Source organism: Sus scrofa, chromosome 4 (assembly GCF_000003025.6).
Source record: "Sus scrofa isolate TJ Tabasco breed Duroc chromosome 4, Sscrofa11.1, whole genome shotgun sequence".
NCBI lineage: Eukaryota > Metazoa > Chordata > Mammalia > Artiodactyla > Suidae > Sus > Sus scrofa.
In genome coordinates, this window is record NC_010446.5 from 70,930,785 (window position 1) to 70,936,784 (window position 6,000).

The following is a 6,000-nucleotide window of genomic DNA, read 5'->3' on the forward strand; positions in this document are numbered from 1 at the left end:
ACATCATCTCCACTGCCTCCAGAAGTGTGCAGGTGACATTTTAGAACCTGCTGCTACAGAGTCTAGATTCTAGGCAATATTTCACTCTTGTTACAGGGCTCCAGGCATCTTGGCCTCCTGGTGAACACAGTTCTGTTCAAGGCTTGGAAAGGAGAGGGCAGGCTGGATTTCAGCCCTCTTTCACCCCTCAGCCACCTTGGTTTCTGTATTCAGTGAAATTCCACTCCGTAATGAATGATACAAGCCCTGCATCACTCCTTGTGTCCATTCAAATAAAGTTCAACTGCAGGTGACAGCAAGTCCAAGTTAATGGCAACTTAACATAGAGGTCTGCTTTTTTCTCATACAAAAGAGGTCTGGAGGTCATCAGTCCAGGGCTTGGACTCCTGTCACAGCACCAAGTGTTGGGCTTCTGTTTCACCACCATCCTGATAACACTTCTATTTGTGGTCCAAGATGACTGTCAACTTCCGACCAACACAATCACATCCCTACCAACCGAAAGCAAGGTGAATAAAGGCACATGTCTCCTGTTTAAGGACATTTTGGAGAAACTGTATTTCCCACTTGTGCCCACCTCCTAGTAACTAGGAAACAGTCTTATGAAAATATCCAGTGGAAGGAGACTTGGTAGATAGATTGTGGTTTGCCACGTGCTCAGTAAAAAATCAGAAAGGAAGAAGGTGACAATGGATAGTAAGAAATAAAAAGTAATAGTTAAATTGCATGCACATAGTAATTACCCAGATTCACTTCCTTACCTAGCAGCATTTAAACTTATCTTGGCTTTTTTGGCCAATATTTAAGACAAAACTTGTAAGGCTTTTTGTTACGTTTAAGTAATATAGTAAGTGAACCAAACATAAAAAATGCAACTTGAGGATTGATATATGCATTTTTAGAAAAAAGGTATCCTTAAATATGCTTAAGGTAAGACTAACAGATCAGAAGGATACTGAATATATCCCTTCTCAAACCTCCAAAATGAAACTTGCTTTGTTTCTGAAACAGAAAAGTCAACAACGTTTTTCTTTCTTGGGTTTACTTCAGGGAAATTTACAATAAGAAAAGCAGAAAACATCAAGTAGCCCTAAGGTTTCCCTAGACCAGTATTTTCTAGAGTGCTTCTCTGGGCTGACAGACTCTCCAGGAAGTTAATACAAATGCAAATTCTTGGGACCCGTCATATTTACCAAATCAGAAACTGGGGGGGGGGGGGGCTGTTTTGAAATAATTGTAGATTAACAGGAGTGTTACAAAGATAGTACACTGAGTTCCTATGTATCCTCCACCCAACTTCCCCTAATAATTCACATCTTACATAACCCTGATGCAGTTATCAAATGTAGGAAATTGACATTGACACAGTACTCTTAATTATAGACTATCCAAATTTATAATTTTTCTTTCTCCATTGTCTCCCCCAGTTTGTTACAGTTTCTTGTTCCTTTTTTTTGTTTGTTTTTCATGACCTTGACCCCTTTTTGAAGACTACCAGGCAGATGTATTTCCCACTGAACCTCAAATTGAGTTTGTCTGATGTTTTCTTATGACTAAGTGGGGCTTTTGGATTTGGAGGAACAGCACCTTTCTCTTCACATTATATCAGGGGCCACAGGGACATCAATATAACTTCTCACTGGTCATGTTAATCTTGATTTGGTTAAAGTGGTGGCTGCCAGGTATCTCCATGGCAAAATTACCATTTTCCACTTTCCATACTCTAGTTTTGGGAGGTAAATCATTAACTCCAGTTGACAAGCAAGGGGAAGGAAATTAAAGCTCACCTTCTAGAGTATTTGCAATTCATGTTCAAGGAAAGTTTGCCCTTTGTTCCATATTTATTTGTCATGATGGACTCAGATTTTATTTTTTGGGTCATAATCCAGTACTGTCATTTTTTTTTTTTTTTTTTTTTTTTTTGTCTTTTGTCTTTTGTCTTTTTAGGACCACACCTCCTGCATATGGAGGTTCCCAGGCTAGGGGCCCAATTGGAGTTGTAGCTACTGGCCTACACCACAGCCACAGCAATGCAGGATCTGAGCCATGTCTGCAACCTACACCATAGATCACAGCAATGCTGTATACTTAACCCACTTCACGAGGCCAAGGATGGAACCCCTGTCCTCATGGATACTAGTTCAAGTTTGTTAATCACTGAGCCACAACAGGAACTCTGTAATACTGTCATGATGTATTTAGTTGCTCACATTGTTCCAGGTTTTGGCCATTGGGAGATGAGATTGATTTCTGCATGCTTTTGCCATACCCCTGTTTGTTTGTTTGTTTGTTTGTTTGTTTTTTCCAGCATTTCCCTGTGGAGCACAGCTATTTCATTCATTCTAATGTTTACTACAGGGACATTTACAATGACAAAGTCAACAGAAAGCGTCAAGTAGCCCTGAGATCTCCCTACAGCACAAAAAGGGGTAGTCCTGGGAGAAGAGCATCAGTGCTTCCAGGAATTTGTTAGAAATGCAGATTCTCTAGGGCCCCACCCCATTGTTACAAAACCAGAAATTCTGGGGTCTGGTCCCAAAAAGCTGTGTTTTATCGAGCCCACCAGGTGGTTCTGAGACACTACAGTTTAAGAACTACCACACCTAAATTTCCTCAAAGATCTGAGTCAAAAACCTACCCAAGGCACTCATGTTCTGTTATTTTCCTTGGTAATAGAGTTTCTGAAGAACTTCTGGTTATTTGCGACAAAAAGCAGACAAGGAGTCCTCGGAGTTCTGATAGGAGACTATTGTGATATTGGAAAAGCAACACTTGGAATGCAGCCATGAGCCAAGGAACACCAGCCAACTCTGGAAAAAAAGGCAAGGATTAGGTTCTCCCCTAGAACTTCCAAAAGGAACTCAGACTTCTGATCCCACAAGATAATACATTTGAAGGGTTTTGTTTTTTGTTTTTTTTTTTTCTTTTTGTCTTTTTTTGCTATTTCTTGGGCCGCTCCCGCGGCATATGGAGGTTCCCAGGCTAGGGGTTGAATCGGAGCTGCAGCCACCGGCCTACGCCAGAGCCACAGCAATGCTGGATCTGAGCTGCGTCTGCAACCTACACCACAGCTCACGGCAACGCCGAATCGTTAACCCACTGAGCAAGGGCAGGGACTGAACCCGCAACCTCATGGTTCCTAGTCGGATTCGTTAACCACTGCGCCACGACAGGAACTCCCTTTTTTATTTTTTTTTTAATTAAATTTGTGCTAGTTTGTTTACAGCCACAATCAGGAACTAATGCACTTTTATGTTCACATAAAACCTGTACACATATTTTTGTAGCAGCTTTATTCATAATAGTCAGTGGGTGACTGGTTAAACATTCTGTGCTGTAGCCACCCCTGGAATACTAGTCAGTAATAAAAGGGAAGGACCATGGACACACACCAAACAACTCAAATCTTATGCTGAGTGGAAGAAGCCAGTCCCGAAAGCTTACATACAGTGCGATCCTATTTATACAACATTCCTGAAATGACAAAATTAAAGAAAGAACAGATTAGTGGTTCCCTCAGGGTTAAGGAAGAGATGGGGGCAGAAGAGAAGCGGGTATGGTTATAAAAAGGTGACCAGAAGGACCCTCCTGGTGATGGAAAGCTCTCCTGTGACTGTATGGACATCCTTAGCCTGGTTGTGACCTGGCTCTATAGTTCTGAAAGACATTCCCATCAGGGGAAACTGGGTAAACAGTGTAATGTATCTTCTAGATGATTTTTTTTTTTTTCTGGTCTCTTTTGTCTTTTTTCTAGGGCTGCAGCCACAGCATATGGAGGTTCCCAGGCTAGGGGTCTAGTCGGAGCTGTAGCCACTGGCCTAGGCCACAGCCACAGCAACACAGGTTCTGAACCTCAACTATGTCCTACACCACAACTCACGGCAACATTGGATCCTTAATCTACTGAGCAAGGCCAGGGATTGAACTTGAGTCCTCATGGATGCTAGTCAGGTTTGCTAACCACTGAGCCATAACGGGAACTCATAGATGATTTCTTACAGTGTGTGTGTGTGTCCGGTTATCTTGAGGTAAAGAGCAGAATTTTAAAATAGTAGCAGTCACACCTCTCTTAAAAAATGCCACAAGAGTTAAATGAGATCAGTAGAGTGTGGGAAGTGGGCCTTGAAGACTGGATTGCAGCTGGGGACAGTGAAGAAAGTCTAGGTAGTGGGAGCTTAGCAGGTACTCCGGGAGGTGGTATCAGGACGTGATGGGGAAGGGGCAAGACTCCTGGAAGGGCTGACTTAGGAAGGAGGCTGATTCCCCCTTAGGAATCTTTGGACACTTTGGCAGAGACACCCCTTTACTCTTACGTTCTCCCTTCCCCACAAAGTGCAGGGGACAAGACCAGATACTGTCCCAGGGGGTCACCCCAGACTTCAGCTCCGCCCCCTCACCCCACTGAGTGTGGCAGTAAGCAATTGGCCTCTGCCAATTCAGATTGGGAGGGAGTGTCTCTCCCCGGTAGATAGGGTGCCTGCTGTCTCAGACAGTCCTTAGAAAAGGATCAGTACTGCAGGCTCACGATCCAGAGGCCAGAGGAGCCAGGGCAGTGACCAGCTAGCTAGTCCCACCAAAGCAGGAGTGACTTTCCATTGGCAGAAAGGCAAGGTGATACATGGGAATGTCAGTGGCCTGCCCAGGTGAGTAGAGAATTACAGAGTGAGAGCTGCAGACAGGTGGCTTCCTGACCTACCTGCAGCCCTGGTAGCTGGGGCGGTCACAGTTCCTAATTCCACATGGGGCACTGTTCTCCCAGGCATTTACCTACACAGGAGTCTCTGTGTAGAATGCCCTGTCTTTGTGTTGCCGTAACAAAATACCACAGACTAGTAGTGTGGACACAAGAGCAATTTATTTCTCAACAGTTCTGGAGGCTGGAAGTCCAAGATCAAAATGCCTGCATAGTTACAGTGAGGGCCCTCCTTGGCGCAGAGCTGGCAGCTTCGCCCGTCTCCACATGGCAACCTCTACGTGAGGTCTCATATGAGAACACTAAGCCATTCACAAGCACTCAGCCCTCATGACCTAATCACCTCGAGGCCCCATACTTCCTAACACCACCACATTGGAGGTTAGGATTTCAACATAGAATCTGCAGGGACGCAAATGTTCAGACCATAGTATACCCTCCACCTGTTAACATTTTTCTATTCAAGGCCCTTCTGTTACTTTTCTAGTAACATCTCCAATCTCACTTGTCAAGATTAATTGTTCCAGAGTTTCCACTGTGGATCAGTGGATTAAGAACCCAACTCATACCTATGAGGATTCGATCCCTGGCCTCACTCAGTGGGTTAAGGATCCAGCATTGCTTCGAGCTGCGAGCTGCGAGCTGCGGTGTAGGTTGCAGATGCGGCCCAGACCTGGCATTGCTGTGGCTGTGGCTGGCAGCTTCAGCTCCGATTGACTCCTAGCCTGGAAACTTCCATATGCCGCAGGAATGGCTATAAAAAGAAAAGAAAAAACATTTTTTTAATAATTAAAAAATAAATTAAAAAATTAAATGTCCCCTCCTCCAACCCCCAGTGTACTTTTAAACAATGAACTGTCATTATCCATCTCATTCATAAGTACAATTGATCGAGTGCCCATTACACGGCTGATGTGCACCAGGTTGTTTCAGTGCCTTGTGTAATTTACCCCTCCCTGCGGTGTATCTCCATGTGACACCCGAGACAGCTGGCAATGGGAATTTTAAGTCACTGGCTTAAAGTAATGTGGGTAATCATATATTGGTTTGTAATGTGCCAAAACACCCTCTCCCATTAGTAATGGTGTAACAGGAACTACGGTGACGAGGACTCAAACAGAGACTGTTGAGGAAGGCTTCACAAGGTCAGTGAGGCGTATACAGGTAGTTCAGAGGGCAGGGTCTGGAAAGGCCCACCTGAGCAGGCATCTTGGCTTTTACATTTGCTGGCCATGTGGCTGTGGGCTAATTGCTCCCTGGGCCCTGTGTCCTGGTGTTGTACTTGCCTCTTAGGGTCCTCAGGGAAA